This window comes from Sturnus vulgaris, chromosome 3 (genome assembly GCF_052056855.1).
Source record: "Sturnus vulgaris isolate bStuVul1 chromosome 3, bStuVul1.hap1, whole genome shotgun sequence".
Lineage (NCBI taxonomy): Eukaryota > Metazoa > Chordata > Aves > Passeriformes > Sturnidae > Sturnus > Sturnus vulgaris.
Genome location: NC_142245.1, coordinates 104,875,629 through 104,894,288, shown reverse-complemented (window position 1 = coordinate 104,894,288; position 18,660 = coordinate 104,875,629).

Genomic DNA, 18,660 nt, shown 5'->3' with positions numbered 1-18,660 from the left:
GGGGTTTATGCAGTGCTATTTCCAGACCATGGAGATGTCTCAGGTGAGAATTTCAGTCCTTTTGGCTTTTGCCTCATCTCTCATAACCTTATGGATAAGATGAGGAGTGAGTAAAACTCCACATCGCCTTCTAATGTTGGTTGATCAGAGCTACAATTTACTGAAATGAGTGGGGGACTAATTTCAAGAATAAGTTATATTTGCATTATTTATACTCTTTCTGTGAATTTATTAGAATATAAGAATCATAAGAGAGGAAAATATATTCTTAAGACTAAAACAGGTGTAGAAAATTTGAATTGCATCATGTTGCCTACAGAAAAGAGCATTCCTTAGGGAATTTAATCAAAATATCCCTAATTTTTGGGAATGAGACTTGAAGATTTTACCAGAATCTGAAAAGCTTTGTCCTATGCAATGAATGCCATTTCATTAGGGATCAGATGTTTAATGACCATGGAGCAAATAGAAGCCTCATGGAGGCTGTTGAGAGCTCTGCACTGACTTTCAGACACAAGTCACAGGCCACCCCACTGCAATTAAAGTTGTCAAACAACTCTGTTATAGCTTTGTCTTTTACAGGCACAGAGCCCTCCCTGGGCTTGATCTTGACCAGAGAGGACCTGGACCCAAGGGGGTTGACTGCATGTAGAACAGAGCTCACATTGCACAGAGAAGTGCACATGCACAGTTTACTGGTTTGAGAGTTCTTTAGAAGAAAGCTTCAGCTTTTGTGAAGCTCAGGGAATGCTGCATCACCACTCCCTTCACAGAGGTGGCCGTGCCTCAGTTTAGATTCTTTTTGTGCATTGCACGAGTCAGTCTCTAGTGTGGAGGGTCCATTTCATGTGGTATGGGGAATGCTTCATTTGGATTTTTCCAGATTTCAGAAGTTTGACTTTGGAGCTTTAAAATTACTTCCCCATCAGCTTTTATGACTTTAATTGTCAGGTTTTTGGGTTTTTTTAGAACATGAAAATTAAAAAAAAGTCTGTGGTGTAAACACAAACCTAAGCATTGCATTCCTGTGGCACAGAACTGCTGTGCTGCATGATGATTCTGACCATACAGACCGACAGCAGACTGTTCTAATGGGAAAATTAATATTGCTGGAATGACTCAGGGAATAATAAAAATAACCAGTTCTGCATCCATCCCATCCCACAGGAAGATGACGGTGTTTTTATCTAACCTTTTCCAGCTTTACTACTCAAAATCTGATTATCCCCTGAAAAACCACTTTGAACATTTCTGAGAAAGTCTCTGAAACCCAGAGTTCCCTGCAGGTGGAGGAATGACTGTGTACCAAAAACATCCCAACAGCAGTAACTAAAAGGAAGTAAAGGGACAAGTTTGCAGATGTTTGCACTGTTTGCACACTCACTATGAATTCACTCAGTCTGTTGTTGAATGCAGGAAAATAAGTTTCTGTACCTTTGATTGGACTCGATACATACTGCTATGTTCTTAAGTCTGAAAGTTACAGAGTTCAGACAAAACCATTTGCCTCCACTCCCTTTATTGTCAGTGGAGACAAAGTGATTTATATCACACCTGGCTTTGGAGTTGCATTCTAGGGTTACCTGCACTTCTTTCTCCACTGAGTAAAAGTGGACTGTGCATATGTATTAAGCCTGCCTAAGATTTGAACTTTCAGACCATTGGATTAACTTCTCTGAATCTCATTCCAGCCCTTATGATCAGGAAGGGTTCATTATGTGTTGTTGCACTGAAACAGCACTTTGTCCTACAAACAAAATTACACTATCCTGTAAAAATTTTAAATTACTGAAACTGTTGACACAGTTATATTAGGCAAGGTTTGCATCTTGCCACATAGGTATGCAAGAAAATTCTTCAGCATCCTGAGCAGCTCTTGATATTTTTATTCCCTGTTAATAGGGGTGTTGTCTGACTGTAATTTCAGTGATTTCAGGGAGTGTCCTGTGGGAGAAAACTGTGTAGCAGGGCTGATTCACTTACGCTGATGGGAATTACAAATAATTTTACTCAAGAAAATAAGCTTTCATCACCCTTACCAGAAGAGTTTGTTAATTCTCCTTTCACATTAATATTAGTACTGAAGTAGAAATACTTCACTAGAAAATCCTAAAAACATTGCAGAGTTCATTGTCCAATTCTATATATTCATTGATTTTTTTCACATTGTGCTCAGAAAGGGTGACTGTAAATGATAAAGTTTTAAAAAGCAATTTTTTCAGCAACTGGGAGAAGAAATATAGACCTCTTTCCTAAGGTAGATGTCATGGTTATTGTTTAACTGCATATATGCTTTTTAGGAAGAAATGTGTGAAAGGATTGTCTTCTTGAAGTATTGAGTATTGTACTCCGTATTTTTAAAGAATCATTAACTGTGCTATGGAATATATATATGTGGAGTTTCTTTAAGAAGTTTGAAATTCCTATCATGTCATTGTTTGTTTTAATTTCTTTTTTATATTTTACGTTTTAAAAAATGCAGAAGATCAAGAGACGTGCCAAGTAGGGGTGGAGATGTGTTCAGACCTGTAACCTTACAGGTTCAGGAAGACTTCAAAGTTGAGACTGGTAGGATCCAGTTACATTTCATCACAAAGGATAAATTTATGCCTGTAAGCCTTAACCTTTGGCCAGACTCTGTTTCTTCCTATTGGCTAAGAGACATACTTGTGTTATTCATCTGTCATGTATTCACACTGCATAAAATTCTCTTTCTTTTGTTTTTCATTTGTTTTCCTGGCTACTTACATCTTCAACAAAATGGAAAATCTCCAAATTGGTGGTGTGCCTATCCACAGAAGGCAAATCAAATTTTTAAAAAATGTTATCCACTGTGCTAATGCAATGGATGAAAATTGCTGGGACTGCTGTAGAAGCTAAAAAGTAGAATAGCTGTTCCTTACATAGAAATTGAATTGAGAAAATCCTGAGTATTTATTAACAGCTAAAAAGTAGAATAGCTCTTCCTTACATATGTTGAATTGAGAAAACACTGAGTAGTTATTAACACCATGTTGTTGTAGCCAAAACACAATACTCTGAGGCTGCATTTTTACCAGTAAATAAAATGGACCATGTCTCTGCTCTGGCTTTTTTATGGCCAGTTGACATGAGTGACCTCATGATCAGCCAGCTGAACTTTTCTATTTTACAAAACCACCTGACTGCCTCCGAACAGGCTGTTGGGTTTTGAGTCGGCTAAGACCTGACAGCTGTGTCCAGACATTATCTGGAAGAGTATTACTTTGGATCAAAACAGTGCCAAGAGGTGTCCTTGTAACTAAAGGTCAGACCTGCCTCTGTTTAGTATGCTTAGATAAAGGTAGGTGCTGTAGAGAGACAGAAAACAGTGAAATGCCAGTCAGACAATGATACAAGCAGGATATTGAGAGGAGATGTAAAAACATGGGTTCTGCAAAGATATACATAATTTTTCTTCTGCACTGAGAATGGAGCAAAAAGACACTAAGTTTCTTCTAAATTTTGTGAAGAGATGTATGCTCTTGTGGCTACTCTTAAAAGTCTGGGAAGGGGAATATACTTCCTGTCATTCAAAAATGTTCCTTTTATCAAAGGAAGGTACTATATGAACAATATAATACAAAGTTGTCATGAAAATCCAGCTTCACAAAACTAAAACAATATGAAGCATTCTCTTCATCCCAAATTATGAAGGTTTCAAATGTCAGCCTGAATGAATAGTTCTGTTTTCCACCCAAACACATTTCTTGGACAACTCCTGGAAACCTGATGCCTGAACATAACTGTTTATAGGAGCTCTTCTGAGCTTCCATGCCAGTCTGCACCTGAGGGTACACTGGAATACATGGCTGATCATAGCTGGAACCATAAAGCCACATATGTACATCTGCTATGCCTTCATTATGGAGTGGACTTGGGCATTACATCTAACTCCTGCATTTAACACATACTCATCACTGAATTCGGGTGGTGTGTGCAGTGTGGGCCAGCTGGTGAAGGAAGTGAAGCTCAGGTTTGTATTTCATCCTCGTAGTGAAATGAGGACAGATCCCTCAACTGGATAAAGCTTTTCTGTAGACAAGAAGATAATTGTGGGTAGATACCAGAGAAGAGGCTAGAGCCTCACTTTGTTGTGAAATCATGAGTACCTTAAGCAGCTTCTGGAGAAAATGCCTCCAGATTTTTACTGTGAATAAGTGCAGTCCTAAGAAGGACTCAATAATGAGACTATACTTTACTTTAATCACCGGCTAAGCTAACCTAGCCTCAGAGGTGTTAGTGCTGATTACATGAATTAATTTTGCAACAAAGATATCCTGTTCAGATTGAATTTCAGAAACCAATTCTTGATTTTAAGAGAAAAAAGAATTGGAGTGTTGGAGTTTTGAAGGATAAAAGAAAATATGAGGTGCTGTGTTTATGAAGATTCTTGAATAAAACAGAGGATATTACTACTGAAATTAATGTGTCCAGTTCTCTCCCATTTGGAGAGATCTTATTGCTAGTGTATAATATTTATCCAATATTTAAATTGGATATTTAAATTTCCTAGCATTCTTACTTGTGTGGTATTCCATCCTAACCAAAAAACAGTCTGATGCTAAAAGTACAGCTATACTGGCAAGCAGGGCTTAAAGAAATGCAGGGTGCAGCTGGTGTTGAAAAGAGCTCTCTCACATTTCTGCATAACACAGAGGAGCCCAAGACATAGCCCAAGATGAAGCCACTAGAAAACCTCAGCACAAGCAAGATACACGAGACTGTGCAGCCAATGATAACAGGAAAGTTTAACACTAGATCAACACAAGTATAATTAGCTGTTTCAAGTGGAGACATTATTCTTCATTTCCTGCCCTCAACTTGTTGCTCTGAACTGTTAAACAATAGCTGTGTTTCATGCAAGAAGGGTTGGGTTTCAGAGGCTGGTGAAATGGTTCCCCTGTGGGACCAGATCCAAGGGTGCGTGGATTCACTGGGAGTGTCTCTGGGCTGCTTCAGGTCGGCCAAGACAGACTGACAAACACAGAAATAGTGAGGAGAGATAGCTTGCTTAACAACAAAAAGCCATGAGGATTAATTCAGCAGCATTTTCATCCAGTTGATTTCAGTTCTTTTGACTCACATAGGCTTTATGCCCACTGTACTAAAACACGATCAAGAGATACCTTTCCTTTTTTCTGGTAAGCTCCAAATTTTCAATATAATGAAATAGTTCCCCTTTCTTTTCCTTACCAGTCTGTGCACAACTCTTCCTTTTTCTCCCCACTTTGCCAGTCTCCTTCATCCACATCCCACCCTTCAGTCATATTTTTTCAATCATACCTTTCCTCTTTCAGCATTCTCTTTGCTGCCTACTATTAACTTCCAGATGCACTAAGCTGTCTTTCCATGGATCCAGACTTCTTCACGTCCCAGTGGGACTTACCCTTGCCAAAGATCACTAGACTGTGGAGGCAGGCTGGACACCATCTGAGTCAAATTCCTGGGTTACAGGTAATGAGAAGCAGCTAGATCCAGGGAAGAGCTGCCCTCTTGCTTATTCTGCAAGTTTTGTAATACCTGAACTCAGCATTACATAGTGAGTCTAAAGTGAATGTGGTCTTTTACCAAATTCATAACTACCCTGCAATATCAGCAGAATCTGGCATCATCTTGTGAGATAAGAAAAGCTTGTAGAAGTGTCTAGTTGAAAAGTTTATTATCATTAAATCATGAAATCATTAAATCTTTTCTATATGTGCAGGTTATAGTTAGATGCAGGTGTACCTTATCCTGACATAATAAACATCTGATAATTTTTTGAAATCTTTTGCCATTTAAAAATGGTAGAGTATAAAAAATATAGGTTACATAGTGTTCCAAATAGAAGTTTTCTGAATGCACACATGCTGTTGCTGAGACCTATTCTATCTGCAGATGCAAAAAACATGACATGCAAAAGGGATTACACATAATTGGAAGATGTGATGCAGAAAATTATTTCTTTCACTGTCACTCTATGCCTTTATTTCTTCTTGACTCTGTTATTAAAAACGCCCAACACCACACACAAAGAAACAAACATGTACACTGTACATCAGAACCTGGAAATGTCCCAAGCCACAGTCTAAGAATTGGCAAAACTATCAGATAAGATTCAACAGAAAAACTACAATGTGATGATGGGCTGATTTTAGAGACAAGAGACAAGACATAAACTTCTGGTAGGGTTCCTAGATAAAAAATTCAATTCCTGCTTCTGGTATAGGTTTCCTATATTGCCTTAAGTAAGTAATATATTATTTCTGCTCCTTTGTTTCTGGAATCTGAAAACTAAAGAAAACCCACCACCTTTATTTTTCCCCCCACAATTTGTGTGACTTCACTTTTTAAAATAAAATAAAATGTTTGCAAATAAACTTGCAAATGAACAGATCGAACAGATCCTTAGACCTAACAAGAGTCTATGGGCTCATAACTAGTATCAAGTTCATGCATTTAGATAGTATATAAGCCATAACAAAGCATTTTTCTGCAATATGGTTTTGTTGTTGCTTATATAAAACAGTGACTCATTCCTTTCTTGTAGCAAATATTTTTTCTTGTCCTCATTTAAAAAGTACAAGAGAAGCAAAAGGAACGTTTGCCTGGATGGTGTGAGATGGAATAGATAGAAATATTGGAAAGAATCTGTGGAAGACACATAAATGGTTTCAGAGTGTGTATAAAGACTTTCTCTGCAATCTGTGATCTTTAAGTATCATTAAACTGCTTGCATTAGGTCTTCTTCAGCTGTATCATTCTATACAACAGATGTTGATCCCATGAATCTTTCAAGTGAAAACATTCCGTGATTCATGGAAAATTTATGATTAAAAGATGGTATAAAGATGAGAAACCGCCCGCCATTATGAGCCACGATGAACATGTGTGCAAAGTTATTGCAAAAGACACTGTGCATTCTACTCCCAGAAAAGGGAAAAAATGTTCCCTCTGGTTGAATAAAACATAGAAATTAAGTAAAGATGGTCCTCTCCTACTGTTTAAGTCTTTCATATCAGTTTTACAAGCAGTAAAATCAGAAGCAATAAGTACAACATTACTTCTACTCGTCTGTCAGTTTCAAGAAATCAAAGTATATAATTTGTTGAGTAATCCTTTGTATTCCCATCTGAATATTAAAAATGAAATGTGGTATCACTTCATGTACCTGTCTGTGACTTTTCAGACTGTAAACAACTCTCAGTGCATAGCTTGATTTGTCTGTCTGAAGCCATGAGGCAGGCATTTGTATCAACAAAGGGTTAGTTGAGATTTGCTGGTTTTATCTAACAAATTCTTTTCCCTCCCAAGAGCATGTAGAAAAGGCAATGGAGACAGTAGAATTTACATGGTGTTGATACCTTTTTTTCCAGTTAGGGAGAAGGAAAAGCATGCTATCTGAATTAAGTATCAGCATGAAACTGGAGATAAATCAAAAATCTGAAAGTTCATTTCATAGAACATGAAAACCTAAAAAGGTATACTGTGAGTCAGGAAAATAGAGTTGAAATATAAATTTGCAAATGGGCTGCCTACCTTCCTGAAGGTCCCCTGCACACCACAGCTGCATTTCTGAGCTGAAAGTGGTGCAGGTCCTCCCAGTCAGCAAGTGCCAGAGAGCCAGAGGGGTTTGGTGTCATCATGGAACAGGGAAGATGAGGCTCCAGTGCTTCTCTGCTGGCACTATTTATAATCAGAGGGAAAAGTAGATAACTTGCCCTGTGGGTACCATGTTTCCTTCTTGCTATGTGATGGGGTGAGTCCTTCTCCAAAGTCTCTGCCTCTCCCTTTAAAGAGTCATCTGGATGGCATGGAGATGACCTGAAAGCCCTGGGACCATGGTAGAACCACAGCCTTGAGCTCTGGAGTTTGCTAGAGGCTGCTTTTGCTTGAGGCAGATGATCCTTTGCTTTTCCTGAGCCAGAGCAGATCCTGGCATGGGAACAAGACCAAGGAGGAGGAAGCAAGCAGGATCCCCCAACAAACAGACAAGAGTAGTGAGGGCTAGCAGAAAGGAGTGGGAGGAAAGAGGTCTCATAAGTCCCACTGAAACTCTGTATGGCTCCTGACTAATTTGTTTTCCCAAATAAATGGAAGTGATTTACTGCATCTGAAGTCAGCTACCTACAGAATATATATCTAGTTTGGTCATCTTTTCAGTCAGTGCTGAAAGATAGGCACATTCAAGCTGAGGATAGCAAGCTGTTGACAGTAAAAGAGCCACACTCATTTATTGTGTGCTGTACTAATAAACAAGGATGAAAACCAGAGGGAATCTTCGGTCTACGAAACCTTTCTGCAATTAACCTGCTGTATCCATCTTGGAGTTCATAGGGTTCATATTCTTATAAATGATGTCCTGGAAAAAGGCACGCTAGACTATGCCTGTTTTTTAATTCTATTTGGTATTATATGTTTTTAATGGTAGTTTGTGTTATGCCCTTGAAGGAAAAGAGAAAATTGAAGTACAGATTTTGCCTGTAATAGATATTAGGAATGTTAAAGTGTTGTAAGACCTTGGCAGAGTCCTACAGCAAAGGAAGATTATCTTGGAGGTAAGGAATGATCATGATGTCCTCTTCTGTTTTGCTGATAAGCTTCTTAAGTGAGACACTACTCAAGGACATTTTTATTCTATTTAATGATATCTTGTAATATTTCTGTGTGCTTTTTGGATACAGCTGCCATGTGAAAAATATGGATGTTGATCAGTTAAGGGGGTAGGTACTCTGGGTTTTTATAATCAGATACTCTAGAAGATTTTCTCAGGTATCCTTGCCCGGAATTTTTGAGATAATGCAGAATTTGCTTGATCATGTTCCAACATGGTTGTTAAAAGAATGCCTGCCTTCCTTGGTCATGCTATCCTGAGAGTTGTGAATTGCTCTCTTCAATCTGGGATGATTCCAAAATAATTTGAAATGGGCTACAATCATTCTTTTGTTAGAGAAGATGTCTTATCCATGGATGTTTTCTCTAATAGCCAACCCGTTCATAATTTACACATTTCAGTTAACAAGGAGAATAGTTTAAAGTTCAGTGCAGATTTTATTATATATGTTATAGTACACATCTGGGAGAGCTAGACTTTATGATTGTCCCTTGGTTGTTAATAGCATAACTTTTTTACATCAAGCTCTGTTCTTTCCAGCAATTTACTTTTTGGCAGCAATCTGACAAATAACTTAAATACCTGATTAGTGGTATGCACAAGCCTTTTCTTATGGCTATTATCATGCTTGCCCTTGTATGTAAAGCAAGATAACAGTCATGTCTTAATAAAGGGAGATTAGCTGTAATTCTGAATGCAAAATAAAGTCCTACCAATTCAGACCCAATAAATTATGAACATGATTGTCAGGAAATAAGTAAATAAAAATATAAGTGAAACTTTGCAACAGAAACCCCAATGATATCTATTAAACCTGGCCCATTTTGCATAAAAATCAATGACAATGGGATTCATAAACATTTCCTAGGTTTTTCTAGGAATATTTTTCTAGGTGCACAGGGAGAAGAAGGCACTTTCAGAGCATTATTCACCTGCAGATGAGTTTATACTCGAAATGACCATTTTTTCTGTTATTTCATGGAGGGTCAAAGTTCCCTAATAGAGAGCAGACTTCTGATTTTAGGTGTTGAGGTTCAGTGAAATTAGTCTTGAAGACCTTCTCTGGACATGAATATGTGAAGCCACTGAGGGCTCTTGGGACTTATGAAGGCCAACCTGTTGAACAGCAGTGTCAAAATCAGGATTTCATTTATCATCTTTCCTCGATAAGGCACAATCATCTGTAAGGCTTTTATAGTTTCTTAGAGAATGGCACAGGACTGCCACTTTACAGACTTTTTTTTCTTTTATGGTTATTTGGTGATCTTTGGTAGTTTCTCTTCCCTCAATGAGTTATATAATATGTGAATATGCCAGAATTCACTTGAAAAAAGTTCTTCTAGCCCTCAGGGCAGCATAAAAGAAGCTATAAAATAGAAACCATATATAAGTAGTAAAGTTGTGATATTTAATGTTTCTAAAGAGTTGTGGGGCCGGAATTATTAGAGCCCAATCATGCTTTGAATCATCTGTGAAATACTCCTACTCTTAAGATAAACACATATTTTTGTAATACAATCTCTCTTCTACCAGTAAATTTCATTACTCAACTATTTGTCAAGGAAAAGTTTAGCTAAGTGTCAGAGACAAAAAAAAATCTTATGTTTTGTAGAGGACTCCAAGAAGTTATCTTTCCAATATTCTTTGTACCAACAGTGAGGAGGGTTTCACTGAGCATATAAAGCTTTGTGTGAACTTGCTGTTAGAGACTGTGAACTGACTTCCAGCTTTTTCTGAATCAGTTGGAAATGAAAAATAAAACCATATGAAAGATTAAATAAGCATGTTGATGTCTTATTTTTTCAGATATCACACCAGTCTTTCTAGCAATAGGAGAAAAAGAAATTGTCAGAATTTTCCAAAATCATAAAAATGTTTTAAAATACTATAAACCAATTTCCAAAATTGTAAAAATGATTTATATTTTTTCACTCTCTTAAAGGAAATTATTTTGGCAAGAATAAGGAAAAAAAAAGAACTACAACATGAACAAAAACCACTTCATTTAAAAAGGTGGGTTCCCCTAACGCGGATTATTTGCTTTTGTAAGCCTGAATAAAACCGTGATATGGTAAAATTGTGAACATCTGGAATACTCAAAATCAGTAGGAAATTATTTTAACACAGAGTATGGGATTAATTTGCCTAAATTTAGACATCTACAAAGTAGACATCTAAGTTTGAACTGGTTTTCCAGGCCCTAGGTAATCAGTAAAAAGAAACAGGCTTTTGCACAGGACAATTCATCCACATTCTAAAACACATCGGAAATGGTCCAGATGAATTACTCCCAGAAAATGTTTATTTTTCTCTGTTGAACACAAAGATAGACATGATTGACTACCTTGGATATAAACATCTGTAATGTAGTCTACAGTTAGGCAAGACACCTTCATTATTTTTAGAGCTATAGCATAGCAATAGCATGTAGAGTCTCTACTCCAAGTTTGGGTACAGAAATCAGCTACATGGTAGAATTTTCTTAGGTTTGGATTAGTTACCTCAAAATCTATGCATGCAAGTGCACATATACATATACATATACACATACACATACACATACACATACACATACACATACACATACACATACACATACATATACATATACATATACTTGTGTTTGTGCAGGATAAATAACCTCTATCAAAGTTTATGGCAGAAATATTCATCTTGATAACTTGCCTCTGCATTATCACGTACAAAACCAACTCATGTTACTCTGACAAGATTTTCAAATTAGTGCTATGCAGCTGAGTAAGGATATCAACAACACTGGGGAGGAAAGTTCCTTCATTTATCTTGTAAGCTCAGCTCCAGATGAATGCCACATCATCTTCCTTAACTCATTCATACATGTGTTTAGAAATCAAAAGGAGATGAGTTCTGCACCAGAAGGTTATTAAGACTGACTTTACTACAAGCATTATCTTACAATACACAGTACACAAGGTGTAGAATTATTTAATCAGTTTAATCCTCAGATCCTAAAATCATAAGAAACATTCTATGAGAAATAGAGCTAAGAGGTTGCTTAATTGTTAGGCAGTGCTTAACAGAAAGTGAAATATTTGCAGTTCTAAAGCCTGTATGAAAATCTTTAAGAAGCAGGGAAATACTCAATTTCTACTTTGCTTGCATGAAGTCTGTTGTGTAATGGTGAAGACATTGATAAGTATCATAGTGGTCACACGACAAAGATAAAGCTTGTGTTGTGTCTTTTGTGATAGATGGAAAATTGTTACCATCATTTCTGCTTAAGTACATAAATTTATAAATCTGTATACCAAGTGCTGAATACTTTCCCATAACAGGACCTGATATTATCCTTTACCATCTCCTCCAATTCCTTCTTCAGTATTGTCTCACACTTCAGCCAGTAACCCTACTCTATTTCAAATTTTATTTTTTATTTCTGTTGCACTTAATCAGACAATTGCCAATTAAGTATCTAATTGCCCTCATGTCTCCTTGGCTTGGTGACCCATATGGCAGGATTCTATTTAAGGTGATTTTAGATGTCAGGAAGTATGGAACTTAGGAATCTCAGATACAAACATGCAAGTATTTGAGATCTCATTAGAGCTAATGGAGAGCTAAAGATCAACTCATTCCTCTAAACCTAGGCCTCTAGGGGAATTTAAAATGTACTGAAATATCTTAAGAAAACTTAAGGACTGGAAGTTGTGAGCCTTTTGTGGAACAGAACTGTCTTGTTCAACCACTGTAGGCTTAGCAGGAGGCTAAAGCAAATCAGTGGGCACCAGAGGCTTATTTGTTGGCAACTGAACCTGAGCCCCTGTGGTCTGGGAGGTCATTCCCAAAGCTCACACACAGGCTATCTGCATTGGCCACCATTTACATGGTTCAGCTGGAGGGATTGATGGAGGAATTAATCTGGCATGGAATTGGTGCTGAAATCAATTAACCTGGAGCTCTGAGTATGGCACAAAGGTACAATGTTTAAGAAAATTATTTACCCTAGCCATGCTACACAGAGGATCAAGCCAAATATGCATGAAATAGCTTCCAGGATGAGATCTATCATGTATTGGACAATCACTACAGATTTAATAAAACTGCTTCAGCAATATAAACTTAGTTGTAAAATACAGAATTTAAATCAGCATTCAGCCTTTGCAGTGTTTTATGCATATGATCCGCTCACAAACTTTCATTAAGGAAGCTGGGTTATAGTCATGAGGCATAGCTTTTATAAGCTTTGTCTCCTTCAAATCTTATAAAAATAAATTTAAGTAGCTTACATATCCCTAAATAAGCTGCAACAATAGTATAGCACAGTTAAGTTAATTTAGTGTGTTAGAAAAAGTTTTCTTGCTGGTTTTCAAAATGTTAGAGTTTTGCCGGATATATCATTACCACCAAGTTGGTACTGACTTGTTGAGGCTATAAAACAAATAAAGTCATTAAAAATAATTTGAACAAAAGGAGTAACTTGATATCATAATGCCATCCACATTTGGTTAAAATGACTAATTTTAAAGCTCCCTTTCATCTTACTAAACAGATTTCCAGAGTTTAAAAAAATGTGATTAATAAATTATCCCCCATAAATCTTATGATAACTATGATAGTCTTTGGAGAATTATGAAGCCACATCTGGAAAAAGTATTTTACTGCCTGTAAAACAGCATGCCATGAATTTTACTAGTTCATATTAGTAAGTGAAATACGGTATATAATTTTGCATTCATCAGTGTGAGTGCAAAACACATAATTTTCTTCTCCCCAAAACCATTAGATTTATTTCAAAAAGAATGTTTCTTGTAAAGTTTATAAGGAACTTGCTTTCTTTTATTAATATAAAGATATTTCTCCCTTATATTAGCTGTAATTTACAAGATGAACTGGAGAGTACCTAACATTAGAACAGAAGTAAGCAAACAGTAAGAATAATAGGGTTCATTTGTTATTATTATTACACCAAGGCTAAAATGAACAAGGCCAAGACATTGAATAAATGCCAGAGCACTAATCAAGAGAGAAAGCAAAGAAGTTCATTTTCTGCTATGTAATCCAACAATAGCTATTACGTTATTCTTTTTCATTAAGGACATTTTAAAATATATAGATTAGAGTTGCAAGTCATTCAAGATGAGTGGCTGTAATATTTCTGGAATTAAAAACTTGATTAAACTTAAGTATTTCTTAAATAAAATGAGCAATGTTCTTGTAGAGCCAAGTATGTCCCAGGGAAATATAAAACCCTTTTTATTTCCAAGCAGATGTTTGCAATAAGAAATGGATGGTGAGTGAAAGGGAAGAACACCATTAAGCTAAGGTAACCCCTAAAGATTTTTATATAGTTCTGCAATCATAAGCTCCATCAGTGATAAATATCACAATAGTGCTTGTAATGTACCTGGTTTTATTTATGTGTAGATCCTTGAATATGCTTACCTCAAGTAATATAATTCGCTTAATGACCACAGAGAAGTTATATTTTAATATAAATGAAAGTGACATAATTTTTGTAACCTGAAAAGGTTCTTTCTCTAAAGATACTATAAATCCGCACAATAACATCTGTAAACATGCTTTGTTTTTATAACAGAAATAAATAAAAAGCCCAGAGAAATGGTTACTAATAAAATGTACGTGGACTAGAACAATTTATTGCAAACAATACTCTCACAATTTCAACACAAATTATTTGTGTAACATGTTGCTCAGACTGATAATGTGGATGACATTCTGGCCGTAAAACTGCTATTGCAGTAAATATAGCTCTCTTCTGCTCTGGTTTGAAATGGCCATTATGTCACTGCATTGTTATGCTTGTTGTAGCTGATTTATTAAATATTCGAAACTGAATTGGGTTTGTACCTATTGATACTTTTTGCCTTTTCTGAAAGCAAAGACTTTATTTTCTTGTAGCTTTCCTCAAGCTTTTCTTACCCTCTTCTCTTGATTTTGGCAGAGCTGTATGAGAAAGGCTGGGGCCTTTGCACAGCTGTTGAGATGCTGCTGTAGGAAGGGTTGGAGGACATAAAAAGTGCATGTCCCCAGACAGGAGAGGCTGAGGGTCTCAGGGACGTTCAGAAATGTGCTGAGTTTATGAGGTGGGGTGGCTGCAGGGAGAGGCCAGTGCCTGTCACAGCCACTTCCAGCCACTTCTGCAGCAGACTCAGTGTGCCAGAGCTCAGCCCACCTGGGGAGCTGGTGGAGAATCAGTGGTGCTGCTGAGGAAACACACTCTAGAAAGGGTAAATAACACAAGAGGGGGATAGGAGGAGGGAGCAGAATCGAGTGAGAAACAAGAGTGAGTGTACCAGGATCCAAGGAGGACGCTCCAAGCTCCAGAGCAGTTGTTCTCTGCAGCCCATGAAGAACTCTTGCTCTGCAGAGCAGGTTCATCCTGAAGAGCTGCAGCTATTGTGAAGGACTCATGCTGGAGTGGGAAAAAAGTATGAGGGAAAAGAAGTGGAAGGGAGAAGCTGTTATGCACTGATCACCATCCCCATCTTCCATCCTTCCTGTGCTGCTGGGGAGGGTGCAAATTGAGGTTGGATTGCTGACATGAAGTTGAGTCTGGTAGAGGAGGAGGAAAGGTGCTGGGTTTAGTGTTTTCCTTTTTGAACCTTACTACCAAAGTCTATTTCAATTGACAATAAATTATTCTTTCCTCCTCCACCACCTCAACTTTCAGTATTGCCTGTGATGATAATTAGGAAGAAATCTCCCTTTTCTCTCAGTCCGTGAGGTTTCTCATCCAATTTCCTCCCACTCTGTCCCAGTGAGGGGTGGTGGTGGCAGTGACACGTGAGTGAGCAGCTGGGTGGGTGTTGGGCTGTTAGCCAAAGTTGACTCATCACAAAATAACATAACACCCCAAAATTAGATGACAAATTCATAAGCAGACTGGCACAGTGCAAATCACATGCAACAAATTCATACTTTTCAGTTATATTATTATTGAGTTATTCCACACTAAGTAGGATCCATTTTGAAAGATAACTACAAAACTTGCAAAAGTTCATCAAACATTTTTCTCTATGATATAAATTGTCTTGAATAAACCTCAATGTGAAAGATTTCTCTGTATAAACTAATCTCTTCCTTTTATCATTAAGATGCACTCTGTAAACTCTGGATCATTAAGAAAGAAAAAAAGCAACTGCACAGACTTGTCAGAAAGCCTCCAGGAGCTATAGGGGAGCATGAAATTAATCCATTGCTCTTTGAAACTACTGCAAAAAAAAAAAAAAATCCCCCTCTCATTTGGGAGTTTAATAACAGAAGTTTTGTCTCTGACAGAAAGCAGATTTTTAGTCCATCCTATAGTACCAGGAAGCCCTCAGATGAAATAGTCTGCCCAGTTTAAGCGACACATTTAAAGAAACATATAGACATATTGGAAGGAGTACAAAGATGAGCAAAAAAACAAGAGACTAAGAAAATATTACTTATTTGAAAAATTCAAAAAGAACTGCTATTTTTAAAGGGAAGATCGCAGTTGAGTAGAGTCAGACATGAACTGGTGGCACGAGAAGATATGCAAAATACCTGGGATGAGAAAGGTTATGAGATTTTGTTCCATGCCTTTCATAAGCAGGATAAGAATAAATTGACAATTTCAAAAAGAGGAAAGTACAACTAGATAACAGAAAAAACTTTCAAAGTAAAATAGAAGCCAAGTTCTTGTAGATGTTTAACTAATAAAATTATTGAAAGTCCAGAAAACTTGGAATTATCATTACATGGGAACAAGACTGCAGTGATTCATGGCACTATTTCAGCCATAAGTTTCAATGGTGCCTAAATTTTTCTCTTTGAAAACTGGTGCCATGTACTATAGGTATGAACTCTCATTTGGAATTTGACTAGGAATAAAATATGTGCCATTACCTTATTCCAGAATATTAAGTTCTTTATATCTGGTATGCAATGGGTGGATTTATATTAATGATTTGCTGAACTGAATGGGTCCTTAGCTGAAAATTTGCCATTTCAGTTGCTGTCTTATGATGCACATTCAACTGCACAACTGAAGTGCTTAAAGTAGTTCTTGATGCAGAAAGTTGAACTTGAAGCCATTCTCAGAGACACTATTGAAAGTATCCACTTGTGATGTGGATGCCAGATCCTTCAGGATTTAACTCTGTATAACTCTGGGACTGGCACCTGTAGCTGCCATGAACTCCATTGCTGGTAAAAACACATCCTGCTAGAGCCCAAATGGACAGCAGTGAAGCAAACCATTGTTATTCTGTATTTGTGCTGCACCAGTGAGAAAAACATCACTAAAATGGATGCCTCCAGTGTCCAGAATTTAATATGAAGCCTTACATGTAAGGTCGGGGTGTCAACTGACAAAGAAGTACCAGGACTTACTCAGAAATAACATTCAGTTTCACTCAGAAGATGGTTGCCAAATAACCCTACCATAATTCTATTTGAGGGTGATTATTTTTTTCTTTTTACCTAAATGTCTCTTAAAAATCGAATCAAAAACTGTCTGTGTTTATTTTTTTCCAAAACTGTTACTTGAGGAGTGACCGACTTTTACAACTTTGTTATGTTTTTAGTGTAAAAATCCCCATCATTGTGAGAAATTATTATTCTAATATTTGCTTCTGATTTTTCTAACCAGTTCTAAATTGGATGAATGAATTTTGAAATATATAAAATATTCCAATATTTAAATATTCTGGATATTTAAATATAACCAATATTCCTTTCTAACAGAACCCATACTTTTAACAAGTTAACTCCAGTTGAGTGATGCTGTTTCAAGCTGGAATAAAGTTGCTTTGTTCTTTCCTTGGTCAATCTTCATTTGAGTGAAGCAGTAAATGATTCCATGCAGAGGTGCACTGTCCAGCTTTATGCAGGCAGAGTCTTGCAACAAAGTAAAACCACAGATAAATGAATCTGCTTGAAATTATGATCCTCTCAGCACCAGAGCAACATATCTGTTCTTGGTAGAGACCATGGCATCTTTAAAATATGGAGAAACTGTGCATGGAATATATGCTTTGTCAATTTATCTAATTGTTTGCCTATTTCTAGTAAATACGCTAGTAAATTAAACAATTCATCAACAAAATTTATTTGATTTTCTCTCACTTTCTTTTCTAATTGCAAAGAAATTATCTGCTAATTGTAATTTATAACTGAATTCCAGGCAATGCTGCTAATAGAAAGTAAAAATTTAGATTCTCCACTGAATAGTAGTTCTTTTTCCAAACACTAAAGTAAGTGCAAAACAACCACGGGTTACATTATAGCCAGTAAAGAAAGATGTGTGCTTCCAGATAGGAAGTTATGTCTGTGGATGGGTTTCCTAGTGATGCTTCCACTCATAGAATTGCAGAATACTTTTAGAGGAAAGAGATCTTTAAAAACCACTTATTCCACCCCCTCACATGAGCAGAGGCATTGTCACTAGATCAAGTTGCTTGGAAGTCCTTCCAACCTTACCTTGAATATATCCAATCAGTCATGGAATTCATTAAGGTTAGAAAAGCCATTTAAACTTTAAACCATGTCCTCAATTGCCATATCCACGTATTTTTGGTATGCTTCCAAGAATGATGACTCCACCACTTGCCTGAGAAATCTATTCCAAAGATTTACAATCCTTTCTGTGAAAAAAAAAATTCCTAATATTTAATCTAAACTTTTCTGAGTGCAACTTGAGGCCATTTCCATTCAATTCCTTCCATGTTCAATGACAGGGCATTTAAAACTTGTGGGCAACTTGATCAGATCAGATGCTTGCTCTAATGTTGAACATGTAACAGCCCATCACATAGTCAGGTGGTGTTGTGAAGTTTTCCATAAGAGCTGAGACAGAGACACTGAGAGATATCAGCATTTCAAATAAACATGGATTCATATAAATCTCTCTTGTTTGGAAAGCCACTGTTAACATGGACAACTTTTTACATCTAGGAAGATTTAAGGGAACTAAGGCTTCTTGTTGTTTTTTTTTCTTTGTTTGTCTGGTTTGTTTTGTTTTTTTGGGTTTTTTTTGGCTGAAATGAAGGTATTACCATGTTCCTTGTAAAAGATGCATTAAA